The sequence below is a fragment of the Vicia villosa genome, linkage group LG3 (genome assembly GCF_029867415.1).
Source record: "Vicia villosa cultivar HV-30 ecotype Madison, WI linkage group LG3, Vvil1.0, whole genome shotgun sequence".
Taxonomy (NCBI): domain Eukaryota; kingdom Viridiplantae; phylum Streptophyta; class Magnoliopsida; order Fabales; family Fabaceae; genus Vicia; species Vicia villosa.
Window position 1 is genome coordinate 212,621,742 of NC_081182.1, and position 19,683 is coordinate 212,641,424.

Consider the following 19,683-nt stretch of genomic DNA (forward strand, 5'->3'; position numbering starts at 1 on the left):
TACTCCCCCTTTTTGATGATGGCAAACCGATAGTAGAAGCTTTGGCAATAAGTGGTAAAAGCTCCCCCGTACACTCAGCATCTATTCACTCAGCTGAGCTCCCCCGTACACTCAGCATCTATCTCCCCCTTTGACAACATCAAAAGAGATACAAGAAAAACAGAAGGGGAGAGTAACGAGAGAAACATAGATAAAACGCTAGCATTCATAGTTTAGTAGATAAAAGATAGATAGTGATAGCATGAGAGCCAAATATGTTTAAAGGTACATTAAAGATGAAACACATACATGAGCAAGAGAGATATATGTATGAAGTCACTATAAGCATGTTAATTGATAGCATATTATAGTATCAATAATATTTTTGGAAGTGAACAACAGTTATGTTACCGCTTTCTCAATATGTAGGTGTCAACATTAGTGGCAGCCTTTAGTCAATGTGGAATGACGCCTGGCTTGATAATGAACTACCTTTACGCTAACAGAAATGTTAGCAGAAAAATATAGATATAAAGTAAAGGAATAACATTAAGAGAGAACAAACGTAATTAGCCCAAATTAGAGATATCGAGTATCCCTAATTCCCTACGAATGTTGAAGTATTGCTCCGTTGCTAGAGGTTTGGTGAAGATGTCAGCTAGTTGCTTCTTGCTTTCTACATGTTCAAATGTAACGTCTCCTTTCTCTACATGATCTCGTAGGAAGTGATGTCTTATTTCAATATGCTTGGTTCGTGAGTGTAAGACAAGATTTTTACTCAAGTTTATGGCACTTGTGTTGTCGCACATGATAGGTATACGATCAAGCTTAATACCAAAGTCAAGAAGTTGTTGCTTGAGCCATAATATTTGTGCACAGCAGCTTCCAGCAGCTACATATTCTGCCTCAGCTGTAGATAATGCAACCGATACTTGTTTCTTGCTATGCCAACTTATCAATGAATTTGAGAATAGATGACATGTTCCACTGGTACTTTTTCTATCGGATTTGCAGCCAGCAAAATCTGAATCAGAGAATCCTACCAAATAGCACTCATTTCCCTTTGGATACCATAGGCCATATGTAGGAGTTCCACGTAAGTATCGCAGAATTCTTTTGACAGCTTTTAAGTGAGATTCTTTTGGACAAGATTGATATCTTGCACACATACACACACTAAACATAATGTCTGGTCTTGAGGCAGTGAGATACAATAGTGAACCTATCATACCTCGGTACAATTTCACGTCAACCTCTTTACCTTTCTCATCTTTGTCTAGGTTAGTATTTGTTGCCATAGGTGTGTCAATTTCCTTCGCTTCACTCATTCCAAATCTTTTGAGCAGCTCCGTACAGTATTTAGTTTGACTCACAAACGTTCCATGACTGAGTTGCTTGATTTGTAGGCCAAGGAAGAAATTTAGCTCACCCATGAGACTCATCTCAAATTCACTCTGCATAAGCTTAGAAAAATCTTTGACAAGTTTTGCATTAGTCGACCCAAATATAATATCATCTACATAAACTTGAACTAAGAGAACATCTTTATCTTTTCTTTTAATAAAGAGAGTAGTGTCAACTTTACCCCTAGAGTACCCTTGACTAAGAAGAAATTTGCTCAAACGTTCGTACCAAGCCCGAGGTGCTTGTTTAAGACCGTATAGAGCACGTTTCAGCTTATAAACATGAGTTGGATACATGTAATTCTCAAAGCCGGGTGGCTGAGCAACATAGACTTCTTCATTTATATAGCCATTTAGAAAGGCACTTTTAACATCCATTTGGAATAGTTTGAAGTCTTTAGAACACGCATAAGCAAGTAAGAGACGAATAGCTTCGAGACGTGCTACAGGAGCGTATGTCTCTTCATAATCAATACCTTCCTCTTGATTATAACCTTGGGCAACTAATCTAGCTTTGTTTCTAGTAATAACGCCGTTTTCATCAAGTTTGTTACGAAAAACCCATCTAGTGCCTATTACTTGATGATCTCCCGGATGAGGGACTAAGTCCCAAACATCATTCCGTTTAAATTGGTTTAATTCTTCTTGCATGGCCATTAGCCAATGCTCATCAAGTAATGCGTCCTTTGTGTTTTTCGGGTTAACTTGTATTTGTGATGTATCTTATACATTAGTGGTGGCCAGGTCACCTACATTTCCTTTGCCAAGAATAGTTCTTCATAGATGACATACCAAAAGTGATATGTCTCCCTTTATGTGTCTTGAGCATCAGCTATCAAGGAACCACCACCTTTCGGCGATGTCAAGACACTTTTCCTGCAAAATTAATTTAGAATGGAAGGTCCCCAATCTTCATTGGGTCCTAGGTGGTGAGTACAGAAGTTGTTGCACTTAGGCAACCATTGAAATACTCCTTTAGGAACTAAAATCCTCCTAAATTTGCATTTTTCAATGGTATGACCCTTTTTGCAACAATAATGACAGGTAATATGATGAGAATATGCTGTTTTGCTAGTTGATACTTTTGGTACAAAAGTGTATTTACTATATAAAGGAGTATACGATCTTTTGAACTTATTTGGATCAACCGCAAAAGTCACTTTTGGTTGTAGAGCCTTGTCTAACTTGGCTTTTAGATCTCTTACTTCTTTTTGCCAAATGTGACATGTCTCACAACCAAACCATGATGTAGGATCTATTTCAACTTTATCCTTTTGAATGTCTGGCATAGATTGTTTTAAAGCTTCCATATCTTTTTCGGTTTTCTCAACTTTTGATTCAAGATATGAAAATATTTTCTTATTTGAGGCCAAAAGTTTGAAAGCTTTAATTGCATCTCTATGTAATTCTTCAAAAGCAAGTTTTAGTTGAGAATGAGATACCTTATCTACAAGTTCAGGTTTAAGATGACTTACAGCTTTCTTTTTCTTGTGTTGATGAGCCATAAAACATAGGTTTGCTGATTTTTCTTCATCGCTTGATGAGCTTTCACTAGATGAATCACTTTCCCATGCTATGTAGGCTCTCTTAGATTTGTTATGACCTTTGCTTTGGTTCTTCTCTTTTTCCTTCTTAAGGTATGGACAATCCGGTTTGTAGTGACCGGCTTTCCCACAATTAAAGCAAGGGCCTTTGATTTTTCCTTTGTTGTTGTCATCTTGTTTGAACTTGTTTGATTGCTTTCTATAGTTGATCAAGCCTTTGTCAGAATGTTTTGCTCCATTTTTCTTTAGATATTTGTTGTATCTTCGCACAAACAGCCCCATTTCCTCATCATCGGAGTCTTCGTCATCACTTGTATCACTATCCTCTAGCTCTTGTCTTGAGGTCTTGGAGCTTGAAGCCTTTAGAGCTATTGACTTCTTCTCTACCTCTTTCTCCATGTTCTTTTCTTTCTTTGCCCTTTTCTCATGCATGTCAAGGCATTTAAGGTGTTGTTCATGTTCCTCTAGTTTACCAAAGAGAGTGGTAATGTCTAAGGTGTTTAGATCATTTGCTTCCTTTATTGCTGTAACCTTGGGTTGCCATTCCCTGTTCAAGCATCTTAAGATTTTGTTAGTGGCAACTGCATTGGAAACAGGTCTATCAAGAGAATTTAACCGATTTTTCAGGTGAACGAATCTCTTCTGCATGTTTTCGATGGATTCACCATCTTCCATGTGGAACAGTTCGAACTCTTGAGTTAACGTGTTGATCCTAGCTAGTTTGACATCATCCGTTCCCTCGTGGGCAACTTGCAATGTGTCCCACATAGCTTTAGCGGATCTACAATGGGAAACGCGATAGTATTCATCAACTCCTAGAGCTGAGATTATAATGTTTCTCGCTTTCCAATCGTATGCATATCTCTTTTCATCTTCAGCATCCCAAGTATTTTCTGGTTTTGGAACAACTGCACCAGCTGCATTTGTCATGGTGATCTGAAAGGGACCATTGACAATAGCTGTCCAGATGTTCCTATCAATTGCATTGATGTGGACACACATACAATCCTTCCAATAGCCATAGTTTTCACCGTTGAAAACTGGAGCTCTATTGTGAGCCCCTTTAGGTCCAGAAGCCATCTTTCCAATAAGTGTTTCACGTAGCACGGAATAAACCAGAGCTCTTGATGCCACTTGTTAGACGCTGGCCTGAGGATCTAGAGGGGGGGTGAATAGATCTCACAGAGTTTTTCGGAATTATTTCGAACTAAAGCGAAAGCGGTTCTGAATCGACTTGCGTCTATTCCGGACCGTTATTGCAAGGGTCGTATATGTGACAAAACCACAAGATAATTGAGATTAACGATGAAGTGATATGTTATCGAATCAATACGTTTCACAGCTGAAAATCAATTAACTTCTAAATTGACAAACTTTGATTTGCAATGCAGTAATAATGGAATAAGCAAAAAGACAAACACTTGGTGATAATGTTCAAATTGATGATGATTCAAGATATGGTGAATTGTGATGTTTATGCAGAACCTTAATTCACAATTTTAACACTTGAATCGTTAATCAATTTTGCAATTATGGCTAAATATGAACAGAACGTAAATGAAAAGATAAAAGCGACAAGAACACGATATTTGTTCAGGCAGTTCGTCGATCGTCCTCGCTACGACTACGTCTGCCCCCAATTCCAAATTGAAATTGGGAAATCTTTCATTAATGTTGAAAGCAGTTTATACAAAGAAGAAAACAAAGCGATAAAAAATAAACCGAATTTGTCGATCCTTTGAATCTTCTTCCCCCTTAATCTTGAACCAGATCAAGGTGATCCAAGAGCTTCACTTGATCCCTTTTCTGCAGTGTCTTGAATTGCCTTGAACCCTTGTTCTTCAATCTTCACACTCAGATGGATCCTCGATGAAACCTCTTGATAAAAACCCCCAAGAAACACCTATCTTGGAGGACAAAACCCTCGGAATTTATTCACCAAAAACCCCACAAATCTTCACCCACTAGGAATCTTCAATTCCGTTCCATGGACGTTATCAAACTCGATCACTAACCCTCAACGCAAGAATGATTATGTGTAATTGTGTTGGAGATGATGAAGAACGAAGATGAGAAGACTTTGTGTATCTTTCAGTCGTTGGTGTTCTTTTCAATAATTGAATCTTGGACAATATATATGAGAGCTTATCAGTTGGAGCAGAGAAAACCAGAAATTTTGGCATTTTTGATCAGATAGGTCGACCACTTGTGGTGCTTAGGTTGACCTAACAGAGCTGCATATCCTTGGGATGTCATTTGTTCCCAGTTAGGTCGACCTGTTAAAGAAGTAGGTCGACCAGAATCCACTTCAGATGCGTTTTGGGGACATTTCCTCAGATTAGGTCGACCTAGTTGTTGTGTAGGTCGACCTAACAGAATGATATGTAAATTTCTTCATTTTAGGTCGACCTGTGTTGGGAGTAGGTCGACCTGACTGCTGTTTTTCTGATATCCTCTTATTTTGCTTGTGTTGAGTCGTCCTGTATGCATAGTAGGTCGACCTGCTCTGTTATGAGTGACCAATGCTTGCTTTTCTTTGAGTTCTTCTGCTTGTGCCTTATTCCTTGTATGCTTGTTGAGTTTGCCATGAATCAAAAACATCTTTGTGAGTGTGATATTGTATTCACAACTCAAACCAAGTTTACCTTGATGGATGGTTGAAAGATACACGAGCAGAGAAAGAAAAATCAGCCTCTGACTCTAACCAAGTTTACCTGGATGGATGGTTGAAAGATACCCGAGCTGAGAAAGAAAGATCTAACGCTGACTCGAACCAAGTTTACCTTGATGGATGGTTGAAAGATACCCGAGCAGAGAAAGAAAAACCAACCTCTGACTCCACCCAAGTTTACCTTGATGGATGGTTGAAAGATACTCGAGTACAGAATGCAAAATCTACCGCTGACTCCAACCAAGTTTATCTTGATGGATGGATAAAGGATATCAGAGCAGAGAAAGCAAAATCCATGCCAAACTCCAACCAGGTTTACCTTGATGGGTGGTTGAAAGATACCCGAGCAAAACAAGAAAAATCCACCTCTGACTCTAACCAAGTTTACCTTGATGGATGGTTGAAAGATATCCGAGCCGAGAAAACAAAATCCACTTCTGACTCCAACCAAGTTTACCTTGATGGATGGTTGAAGGATATCCGAGCTGAGAAAGGAAAATCAACCCCTGAATCCAAACAAGTTTACCTTGATGGATGGTTAATAGATACTCGAAACTAGTTCATATCTTTGTTAGTCAATCTCTATGTCATTTCAAAAACTCATCATATTGTTCCTAGGTTTTTAATTTCTATGTATTGTAAGATCTTATTTCTATGTACTAAGTAAGGTCTCGTTTGTGTACTAAATAAGTTATTGTTTTTATGAACAAGATCTTATTTCTCTTCAGTTTTTCAAACTTTAGTAGTTGTTTGTATAATATTTAAGGAAGGTAATGTTATATTTTATGAATTCAATGTGATTTTGCTTGATATTATATTTGATATATTTCATGAGTAAGCGATAAATTTTTTTTAGTAAATATGACGCCTTGTTAAAATCTTTTACCCTTGCAGATGAAAAGAATGTCACTCAACCACTTTATTGGTGTTTTGAATCGCATGTTTAAAAAGTAAGTCATGGTGGGTTATATTTTATACTTATTACCTTCAAAAGTAAACATGAACTGTAATAATGCCTTAGATTTATTGAGTTCTAAGACCCGGGAACACCATCGTCGTTCACGTTTTATAGTTTATAAGCGCTACATGATAACTTATTTGTAAGACTCTTCCTAGATATGAAAGAGTTTTCCAATCCTATTATGTGCTACCATTTTTTTTAACACTAAGATGCCCTCCTTCATTTCTTGTGGTGTACAACTTAAGAATTTTATCTCCTTACAAATCTTTTTTTTTGTGAACTCTTGAATATGGACTACTTTGTACACATTGTCAATTAGATTTGTGGCGCATTTAAGACATGTCTCATTTTCTTTAATTGATTCATAAAAAATAAGTAAACATATAAGTTGCATAACTCATATATATATTAGGAACAAATTGTAAGGTTTGAAAGTATGTTGGTAAGAGAATATGGAAAACTAACTCCATGAATGTTATACATTCTTTATTAAAATGTCCACGTATCCCGGTGGATGTGTCTAATTATACGGGTATCAAGGTGTTTAAAACATACACCATCTAAAAGGGTATTTCCTTGAAGAAGAGTGTGGTACCATGTGATATGACCATATTATCCATGACTTTCATAGACAAGATCTTTAAATACATATTAATAAAGGGGGGTGAGATTTAAATGAAATTATTGAAATATAGCATTATCAGTTGTAAATTAAGAATAATGACACCATTCGTATAGTTGTTTAGGCCATAGCCCTTTCAATTCGTCAAGCTTTTTCTGGATCTCCTAAAGGATAACATTGTCCATGGACTCTTCTTGGCCATTGACTTGTGGGTGTTTAACTTATTCTAACTTGATTTGAAATTCTAGATAAATTATATGTGATTCACTTTGGTAGCTTTAATTTGTAGATTATTCGTTTCCAATATAATCACCTCACTATGCCCATCGTGATATTTGACACTACTTCGACTTCAATCTATTAAGTGAAATAGTCCATGTCTACAAGAAATAATTTTAACTTCCTCTAAGATAGGGGAAAAGGTCCTAGAATATCCACTCCTCATTCTTAAATTTACCACAGAGAGGTTACCGAACAGAGTACCTCTACAGGGGAGGGGGTGAGGGGCATAGTGTATGTTTGAGTATCGTTGGCACTTGTGACACATGTTTACGTAATCGTCAATGTCACTTAACATATTTAGCCATGTGGACCGTCCTTTCGGGCCATACCCCTCCGTGGGTGGGATACGTGAACTGACTCTTTTTTGTCGATCGGACGCTTTCGCGTCACTTTTGAAAAAGTTTACAGAGTCGCCACCGACCTTTTATTTTATCCAATGAAGGAAAGGTTTATAAAAGAAACAGAAAAAAGACCTTTGAGAGATTCTGGGTAAGGGGGTAGGTTATACAAAGGGAAGGTGTTAGCACCCTTTGTATCCATGGTTATCCATGGGCTCTTTAGTTTGCTTAGCTCATTTGCTTTACTTTTCAATTGATTCGGAATGCTTTACCTGTGTTTTTGAAATACCTTTGCAAATAGAATTTGTAATGATCCTTGTGCGGATATATACAAATGCTTGTTTATCTTTCGAAAGATGTTTTGAAAAGATCGTTAATTTTGTAATGATCCGTGTTTGGATGTATACAAAATATTGTCTTTTGGAAAATTCGTTTTAAAAAACAACAGTGTATGAGAATTTTGTTTGTTTTGATTTTGAGCAAGCAAACTAGGAGGTCTACCCTGAGTTAGGAGGTCTTTATCCTTGTTCCCTTTAAAAATCTATCCATTCGTCGGATATAAACAAAAGGTTCGATTTTGTACTCGAAACAGTAGAAATGTAACTTTGATTTTGAAAAGAGTGAAAAGGGGTTACCCTAGGAGGTGCAAATGTGATTGTGATTGAATTCAGATATTTATCTTTGAAGTTAGTGATCTGACGGTTCAGTTTTATCTTTGACATACACGCAGTTTATATGGGTGCTGGAAATTAAAATGCGGAAATGTAAAGTGCAGAAAGTAAATCTACGCTATTACATCGATTGTGCGGGAAATGTAAACTAGCCTATTTACATGAATTTGACATCCTATACATTTATCTAGGAATTTTAAATTGCAAGAAATAAAAGGCATATTTTTTGGATTTTTATGATTTATTTTAAATATAATTAATGCATGATTAATTAATTTTAAAATAAAGAAAAGATGAAAAAATGATCAAACTTAGAAAATAAGTTTAGAATATGTACAAAATGTTTGTTAATTGATTTTAGAACAAAACTAATTTTTTTGGAATTTTTGAAATTGTTTTTGGATTTTTTAAGTTAATTAAAACATAATTATATAAATAATTACACAAATAATTAAGACTTAATGATAAAATTATCCTAAATATGTACAAAATTAGTTTATGATATATAAACAATATTTAACACAAAGAACAATTTTTTTATGATTTTTTGACTAATTAAAATAATTAATAAGCAAATATATAAATACATACTAATTAATTATGAAAAATATTGAAATTTTGAAGAAAAATGAAATATTTTTGTTTCAGAAAATAATATATTATTTTAGAAGTTTAAAATATTTTTTGGGGAATTTTTTGAATTTTTAAACTATTTTTAATTAATTTATCAAAGAAATTAAAATAAAATAGAAAATAAAAAAGGATACTTATTCAGTGTGGAAGTTGACTGAGGGAGCATGGTGTAGCTGCGTGTGTGAGGCGTTGGATTGGAGATTGAATTGATCCAAGGGTTCAGATCTGAGGTCACATGAAGCACATGATTAAAGCAAGGCATGGGATTAGTGGGAGACCAAAGTCAGACTGGTCCCCACCCTCGCCTGCATGGACCAATGGAAACAGAGGAGAGAAGGTTGAAAAGTTGACTGACGAACCACGCTCGGACGCGTGGTCGTCTTCAACCTCCGTCCCATGCACTTTTTCAGACAGATAGCGGGGGTTTTTAACCCCCTCTATTTCACGATACAAAAACGTTATTTTCGGTAGCTTCCCAAACCTGCAAGAACACACGTTAGCAACATATGAAAACAACCCAGATCCACTAAACATGATGCCCTGAATCCAAATATGTCATTAGTTTCGTGGTTTGATGCTCATAGCTATAGGTTCGAAGATGTTAAAGTATGAACACTCATAAGCTTATGTTAATGGCATATGGCTATCCTCACGTGGGAGTTGGCATGTTAAGGCCCAGATCATTTGCATAGGACCTTATGAGCATGATAGGATGGTTGGTTAGCATTGAAATCAGTTGCATATACAAAAACGAAAATAAAATTCATATGTACATGAAGAGTATTATATGCTTTATACGACTCTCATGGGCCTGTGTTTAAAGTTCAATCTTACTCTATTATCTTTGAGAAGATGATTAGAATGCTTGGTTTGTATTAATATTGATTGGAAAATTGATTTTGAAAATTACAAAGTATGGAGATTTTTTGAGAATTTTGAGAGGTTTGTGGCTATTTTCTTGCTATCTCTTCGTGTCCTGTTGTGGAGGTATGCTACTCCTTTTATAGCCCAAAGGCTGCTTGGAAGTGAAGCAAGAAACTTGGTTGCCTTTGTTGAAAGTTTTGGTTCTTTAATAATAAAAAACTTTGAATTTTTGACCAAGCCTTGACTACATTCAATGCTCTTGCCTTGGGCATCAATCTTCTGCAGAAAATTGAAGACTTTGGAGGTGAGTCATGCTTGGAGATCAAGCCACCAATTATCCATGCAATTTTCCTTTAATTTTAATCTTAAAATAAGATAAAATTATGTCAAAAATGGATAATATAGATGTGGGTTTTGTATTGGTCGTGGGAGGCCCATAATATCATGGCAAAGATGTTTGGACCATAAAAACTTGGCATCTTTTGGAAAAAAAACATTTTTGAGCAATGTTGATTTCATGCATTTTCCCAAAATTTAGCCAACTTCAACAAGGTGTAAATCCTTCAATTTTTGTCATATGAAGGAGATCTTGCACTTTTTGGAAACCTCAAAGAGTCCTCTAACCAATGTCTTTGGTTTCATGTCAAAATGATTTTTGGTTCTCCTTGTGTGTCCTTTTGAAAAAAGTGTCTTTTTGTTGACTTTGAAAATGACCTGTAATGTCTTTGGCCATATTTTTCAAATGGTGAATGCAATGACCATGGGATCAATTGCATTTGAAAGATAATTGAATTTCCTTCAAAATGAGCTTTGGTTGGCATTTTTTGGATGAAGGATGAGAGAGTTATGATCAGTCAAAGTTGAGTTGACTTTTCAGGCAAAAACCCTAATTTTGAATCTTAGGGTTTTGTTGATTTTTGATCTTTCCTTGATGAATTGTGATCATCCAATGATCAAATGTTGAATCCTTTGACAAAATATGGACTTTGGCAAAAAATTTCATTTTTGACTGTCAGTTGACTTTTTTGGTCAAACGGGTCGTCTGTTGACTGTTTGAGCTGCTGACGGTGCGTCTGAGTGAATTGAAGTTTGAAAATTTGTATGATGGTACTTTGAGATGTATGGATGTATATGAAATCCATTTGAGCTCTCAAAAACTTGTTGCTCCTGTTAAAACAAGAAAAACCCTGATTAGGGACTGTCTGTATAGGAGGCAGTTAAGCGTACCTGATTTTTGTGCAGTGTTGAGTTTCTGCTAATCATGTGATATTCAGAAGACTTCTAACACAAAAATCTTGGAAATTTGAATTGTGAATGATTGATTTGATTGATTGTACAAATCACTGAGAATTGTACTGTCAGCAGTTTTGTCTGTCAACTGACTGTTCGTGTACTGAAGCAGCAGTTAAAGTGAAAAAAATCAACTGTCAAAGTTAATTTTCTTTTTTTGTTGTTATTTTTGTTTTTGTTATATGTGAAGCATGAAAAATTTATTTACATGACTTGTTAGAAAACAGAAACATAATAACAGATATTTACAGTATGCGGGTAAAATTACCGATAATAACCTGAAAATTGTTAAATGCACAGAAATAGAAATATTTGACTGGCAGAAACACACAAAATATTATCTTAGTAATTAAGCAATATTATGACAAATAGTACAACATTTAATACTGACAGTATAAATATTACATACTATTGAACAGTACGACGAATAGACGGTACGTTTAAGAAAATAAGAAACACGGCAAACTTTAAAAATGACGGTTGATGAACCATGCTATGATCAATAACATGTAGAGGATTGGGAATGCAACCATTGCAGGTCCACACTTCTCAGGACTGTGTAGGCAGAAGAAAGTCATGATCACCGTAGCAATGGTGATGACTGTAAGAAACAGTGTCTCTATCCATTTTGCCATTCTTGCTAGGAAAGAAGAAAGAAAATGGATGATGAAGTAGAAATTTGAAAGATGATTTAGAATTTGATGTGAGATTTGTGAAAAGAAGGAGAGGTATTTATAGAATGGAAAGATGATAGAGACGTTGGGGAATGATGTGATTCCGTACAAAAGGAAATTTGAGTGGAAGTGAGATTTGAAAGAAAGTGTATGATAGTGTTGTATAGAATAAAGTTAAGATTTGATTTTTGAAAGAAGAGATTTGAAAAGATTTTGAAAATAATGGAATATAGTACAAAAGTTAGTGGGAAACCAAAAACAATTGTTACCAGTATAGTCTGAGTTTCCTGCTTCTGCGCCTGCAAAAAGATTTAACTCTGCATGATTGTGTTAGTACTATTTATCTGTAAATAAATAAATATTATTTGTGATGTAATGAACAGTATTTGGCGTTTGCGTAAGAATAAATTCCTCTGTAAGCCAAGCTACTGTATAAGAAAAGTTTCTGAAATTTAAGTACTTCATATGCTAGGATATTTGAAATAAAAATCCATGATTATATGAAACTCTTAATTTTCAGATTGGAGTTTTCTTGAAAAAAGATGTGGGCAAATTTTGGGGTATAACAGTTGCCCCTATTCAATCTTCTTAAACCTGAAGAGATTGTTTGAAATCTGAAGGTAGAAGATGATTGAATAATTAGATGCCCTGAAAATTTGCACTTACCTTGATCAGAAGAGATGTTGGAAGCTGCATTTGAATGTCGTCTGCGAAATGTTGTTGGCAGATTGAAACATTACCTGAGATGGGCTTTCAGATGCCATCTAGAAAATGTGTTGATGGTTTGTTCATCAGAATGAATCCGTTGATTATATCTTGATGAAGGATTTGAAAGTTGATCATTGTGGAACCGTCTGAGGTATCGCTTTAGATCTGCAATGTTAGATCGTTCTGGAACCGTCGGAGGTATCGCCTTAGATCTGCAATGTTAGATCGTTCTGGAACCGTTTGAGGTATCGCCTTGGATCTGTAATGCTAGATCATTCTGGAACCGTCTGAGGTACCGCCTTAGATCTGTAATGCTAGATCGTCCTGGAACCGTCTGAGGTATCGCTTTAGATCTGAAATGCTTGTTGATAGTTGATTTGAGAAGGAGAGTTATTCAGAATGAATCTTTGGTTCGATTGTATCTGAAAGGACTGCTTGTCTGAATAAGATTCAGGATGAACACTGTATGTGAGTGAGAACATCTTTGCTGAAGACATTCGTCTGCCTGAAAAATCAAGTTAATGATATGCAATGTCTATGATGCATGTAGTGTGTGAGATCCTCGAACTATAGGAGAAATATGCATGTTATGTTGTGTATTAATATGCGTATGATGCATGAATGTGAATATGAATGTAAATATGAATGTAAATGTGAATGTGAATGTGAATGTGGATATAAGTGTGAATGTGAATATGTGATGTAGGTGAATACGAATGTAAATATGAGTGTGAATGTATGATGAATGATGCATGATTATGCAGTTTAGAGCATGTCAAGCTCCTGATTGGGAAAATAAATCCCTGCTTAGTCATCTGGACACGAAGGCATCGTGATTGGGAAAATAAATCCCTGCTAGCCATTTGGAAGTGAAGGCATCGTGGTTGTTGATGATCTTCTGTCTCGCTTGAGTACCCTGGGTTGGGGAAATTCTTTGAGAACCAGGATGTTCTATTGAAGGATCTTTGATTACTGCTCGGGGATGAACAGTAGTTTTGAGAGTTCGGACTGTGACGCCCTTTGGAGTGGGAATGAGGAAGATGCATAATCCTCCGATGCACTATCTGACCAAGTTTGGGTGCGGAGATCACACCTTCTGAAGACAGTAATCTGGAACAACCCTGCTGGGGAATAAGACTTCTTTCGAAAGAAAAATCTTTTTGAGGGATTTGTTGAGGAATGTGTCTCCATTGGGGAAACTTCCTTCTGATGCTGGTTTAGGATAATGTCCAAATAATTGGGACATGTCCGGAATGCTATTCCTGTTTTTCCTGGTAAACATCAATCATATTCAAATGCATATGTTCATTCAAAATATCATTGGGATGCTCGCGTATTCAAAACAGAAAAAATGTTAGTTATAAGCTGCATTGATTTTTGAAAAGGTGCCGTGATAGGCGGATTAGTATAGGGAGACAACAATCCTAGAAGTAGGAAATTGTCAGAAAGTTTTGAAAAGTATTTATGAAAAGAAATAGCTATGTGAGAACGATCCAGTCAAGTTTCAATTCTGCTATTGCCAATCTGTCTTCGAGCATCTCATCCCTCACTTGTTGGAAGAAAGTGATTGGACTGATCGGTGTCTTTGAGGTGTTGAACCTTGTCGGTGAGTAGGCAGCTGAGCGGGACATAGTTGTATGCTTTATTCCCTAATTTTTGCCTAGGCTGCCCTTTCAGGTTTTCAGCCTACCGGGATTGTATTTGTTTTGTCTCTAATTTTTGCCTGGATCGCCCTTTCGGGTTTTCAATCCACCGAGACGCTCATTTTTGCCTAAGTTGCCCTTTCAGGTTTTCAACTTAGCGAGCTGTATTTTTTTTTAAGCAAAGTACTTTTTGACTATGTCCGCATTCACAGGGTGTAGGAAATCCTCGCCATCCATGGTGGTAAGCAACATGGCACCGCCGGAGAATATTTTCTTGATTATGAATGGTCCCTCGTAGGTGGGGGTCCATTTGCCTCTGGGATCACCTTGTGGTAAGATGATGCGTTTGATAACCAAGCCACCAGTTTGGTATGCTTGACTTTTGACTTTCTTGTTGAATGCTTTGATCATGCGCTTTTGGTATAGCTGGCCATGACAGATAGCTGCAAGTCTTTTCTCATCGATCAAGTGTATTTGGTCGAATCGAGTTTGAATCCAATCGTCTTCGTCTAGATCGGCTTCTTTCATGATCCTTAAGGAAGGAATCTGGATTTCGATTGGGAGAACTGCTTCCATACCGTAGACTAACGAGAATGGAGTTGCCCCTGTTGAAGTACGCGCAGATGTGCGATAACCATGAAGAGCAAAAGGTAACATCTCATGCCAGTCTTTGTAGGTTACTGTCATCTTTTGTATGATTTTCTTGATGTTTTTGTTGGCGGCTTCGACAGCGCCGTTCATCTTTGGTCGATATGGAGAAGAATTATGATGTTTGATCTGGAACTGCGTGCAGAGTTCAGTAATCATTTTGTTGTTTAGATTCGTGCCATTGTCAGTGATGATCCTTTCGGGGATGCCGTACCGACAAATGAGATTGTGCTTGATAAACCTGGCTACCACATTCTTGGTGACAGAAGCATATGAAGCTGCCTCTACCCACTTTGTGAAGTAGTCAATAGCGACCAGGATAAAGCGATGTCCGTTGGAAGCAGTAGGTTTGATTTCTCCAATCATATCAATACCCCACATTGCGAAAGGCCAAGGAGCCGTCAGAACGTTTAATGGAACTAGAGGTATATGCACTTTGTCGGCATATATCTGGCATTTGTGACAAGTTCTGGAATGATGATGGCAATCTGTCTCCATGGTAGACCAGTAGTAACCTGCTCTCAAGATCTTTTTAGCCATTGTATGTCCGTTGGAATGAGTACCGAAGGTACCATTGTGTATGTCTTCCATGATTTGTTCTGCTTCCTTCTTGTTTACGCAACGAAGTAAAGTCGAGTCATGGTTGCGCTTGTACAAAGTTCCATTGCTTAGGAAGAATTTGGAGGCAAATCTCCTTAGAAACTTTCTGTCGTTAATAGATGCCCCTTCAGGGTACTCCTGGGTTTCGAGATACCTTTGTATTTCATGGAACCATGATTTGTCTTCCATTTGTTTGGTATCGATCTCATTGCAATAGGCTGGTTCGTCTTGCCTGTAAATGGTGATCATAGGAGCTTCGTCGTCCCAATTGACTTTGAACATGGATGACATGGTAGCTAAGGCATCAGCTAGTTGATTTTCTTCGCGTGGGATGTGTTCGAAAGTGATCTCCTCGAAGTAAGGAATCAAACTCAACACATGTTCTTTGTATGGAATTAGATTTGGGTGCTTTGTGTCCCATTCCCCTTTGACTTGGTAGATTACCAAGGCCGAGTCTCCGTAGACTTCAAGGAATTTGATTTTTAGATCAATTGCAGCTTTGAGACCCAGAATGCATGCTTCGTATTCGGCTATATTGTTGGTGCAATTGAAACACAATCTGGCGGTGAAGGGTGTATGACCTCCTGTGGGGGAAATGATCACAGCTCCGATGCCATTGCCGAGCGCATTAGAAGCTCCGTCAAAAACCATAGTCCATCGGGATCCTGGTTGTTTGTAGTCATTGACTAGCATAATGTCTTCGTCTGGGAAGTCAAAGTTCAATGCCTGATAATCATCTACTGCTTGATGAGCTAAATGATCAGCTACCACACTTCCTTTGATTGCTTTTTGCGAAGTGTATTGAATGTCATATTCTGTTAGGATCATTTGCCATCTTGCAATCCTTCCAGAGAGAGCAGGTTTTTCGAACACGTATTTGATTGGATCCATCTTGGAGATCAGGAAAGTGGTGTGATTTAGCATATACTGTCTTAGTCGGCGAGCCGCCCATGCTAAGGCACAGCAAGTTTTTTCGAGTAGTGAGTATCTTGTTTCACAATCGGTAAACTTTTTGCTAAGATAGTAGATTGCGTGCTCCTTTCGACCGGAATCGTCATGTTGTCCGAGTACACACCCCATTGAATCTTCTAACACAGTTAGGTACATTATCAGAGGTCTGCCTTCCACAGGAGGTAACAAGATTGGCGGTTTTTGAAGGTATTCTTTGATTTTATCAAAGGCTAACTGGCATTTGTCATTCCATCTTTCCACTTGATCTTTCTTCAGTAATTTGAAGATTGGCACACAAGTAGGAGTCATATGGGCAATGAATCTGGCTATGTAGTTTAGACGTCCCAAGAATCCTCTGACTTGTTTCTCGGTACGGGGTATAGGCATTTCTTGAATGGCTTTGACCTTGGCAGGATCAACCTCAATACCTTTACTGCTGACGATGAAACCTAAGAGTTTACCGGATCTTACTCCAAAGGTACACTTGTTCGGGTTCAGTCGCAATCTGTATTTCTTGAGTCTGTCAAACAGCTTGTGTAAATGACTCAAATGTTCTTCTTCGGTGTTGGATTTTGCGATCATGTCATCGACATACACCTCTATTTCCTGATGAATCATATCATGAAATAGTGTTACCATTGCTCGTTGGTAGGTAGCTCCAGCATTTTTTAGACCAAAGGGCATTACTTTGTAACAAAAGGTTCCCCAGGGAGTTGTGAAGGTTGTTTTTTCCATGTCTTCGGGTGCCATCTTGATTTGATTGTACCCTGAGAATCCGTCCATAAAGGAGAATACCTTGCATTGTGCGGTATTGTCAACTAGTACATCGATGTGCGGTAAAGGGAAATCATCTTTAGGGCTTGCCCGGTTCAGATCTCTGTAGTCTACACACATTCTGACTTTCCCGTCTTTTTTGGGTACAGGCACGATGTTAGCTATCCAAGGAGGATAACTTACAACTTTTAGGAATCCGGCATTGAATTGTTTTTCAACCTCGTCTTTGATCTTTTTTGACATATCAGGCTTACTCCTTCGCAGTCTCTGTTTGACCGGAGTGCTTCCTTCTTTGATTGGCAGGCGATGAACTACAATGTCCGTGTCAAGGCCAGGCATATCTTGATAAGACCAGGCGAATATCTCGGCGTAGTCTTGCAACAATTGAATCAGTCTTTGCTTGACACTGTTTTCTAAGTCAGCCCCAATTCTGACCTCTTTCTTTTCTTCGTCACTGCCCAAGTTGATGACCTCAATCGGCTCCTCATGAGGCTGTATGGCTTTTTCTTCTTGTTCTAGAAGTCTTGCAATTTCTCTTGGCACTTCACAATCTTCCTCACTTTCGTCCTCAGTTTGGTAGATCGGATTTTCAAAGTCATGACGGGCAATAGCAGAGTCGTTATTGACTGGATCCAGCGTGTATGTGAATCTGCATGGTAGATATGTGAGTGTGTATGAAGAGAAAAACATAGCTATTTGAAAGCGAATAAAGAAAGAAAAAGGATCACAAAATTTTGAACATGCAAGCATCCCATGATTTTATTGAATGCACATAATCATGATATGACAAACCCTTTTTGTAGAAGGACCGTTGTGCTAAGGCACACGGCTTTCAAGCTCATGGTTCGATTGTTCAGGAACCACTTTTATCTTTGCCCAATATACACAAAGAAAACAGGAAATGGCATTTACTCCTGATCAAAGGAGATCACATCCTCTGCTTTCCAGTTGTTCAATCCACCGTTGTTAGCAGGGAGCACCCAGCTGTTCCAGTTGCAGTTGTTCTTTTCGTCTTCCGTAGCATTGATTCCGCTAGTGGGAAAATGCGTAGGTAATTCCTCAGGATAAGTTGGATGATTTGTTGGATATGAGAATCCAGGTGGAGGTCCCTCTATTGGCTGAGCGAGATGCTCGATAAGGCCGTCCCATGCAGTAGGAATGATGTTTTGAATAGAGACTTGTGCATCCTGATAAGGAGTGTACTGTGACAGAAAATAACCTTCGTTGTTTGGCATCTTCCTGGCTTCTTCAAGAGCGAAGTTGTCGTCGTACTGTTCGTCCCATCCAGTCGGGACAATGTCTTTGATGGGAGTTGAAAAGCTCGGAGGAGCGGAATATTTCACCATATAGTCGTATTTGCCGCTGGGTTCTCCTAGCGTGTCCCATACTTCTTTGGGTGGATTTTGATATTGCTGAGTGACGGGACTTGTGATACTTCCGTCATTTTGATTACCCTCTTCTGTTGGAGTAAGATCTTCCAGAGCAATGTAAGAATTCTGAGGTGTGATATACTGGTAGTTGTAACCGTCATTTGGTCCTCCCACAGCATCCCACATTCCCATGGTAATGGGTGGAATTTCGTCTGGATATGGCTGAATGATGTGGTTCAAGTATGTCCCTTCATCATCAATGGCGTTTACTTCTTGGCTGGCGAAGTGTGATATTAACCCTTCAGAGCGAGGATTTTGATCATTCTTTTGATTTTCACCATTATAGCCCAGACCTAGCTTGTCGGACTTGTAGGGTATATCAGGGAGTTGTCCCCATACTGTGCGATCACCCTGTTCAATCATGGCTTTGGCATCTTTGAGAGAAGCCATAGTTGTAGCTGGAGTAGCAGGAATATGCTTGGTGGTAGAGATATCTGGAGATACAACCTCAAAAGCTTGATACGGAGTTTCGATGGATTCGCCCTCCATCTCAACATACTTGTCGTTGCTCAAGTGACTGACCATATATTCTTCTTCGCCATAGACTGTGACAACCTTTCCTTTTACTGGGTATTTTAACTTCTGATGCAGGGTAGAAGTTACAGCGTTTGCCCCATGTATCCAAGGGCGTCCTAGTAAACAGGAGTATGTTGGAAGAACGTCTATTACGGAAAAGATAACATCGAAAGTTTGAGAGCCCACTCTGATTGGGAGCTTAACTTCTCCGTACACCGTTCTTGTTGACCCATCGAAGGCTCTTACAACCACATCACTTGGTTGTAGCACAACTCCTTTGAAGTCAAGTTTTTCCAGTATTACTTTTGATAACACGTTTAGAGAGGAACCATTGTCTATTAGCACATGAGACAGAGTGGTGCCGTTGCATTCGATAGAGATGTGCAGGGCCTTGTTGTGATTTCTTCCAGCAGGGGTTAGATCCACATCAGAGAAACCAAGACCATTGGGCACTGTAAGACTGGCGACACAATTCTCAAAT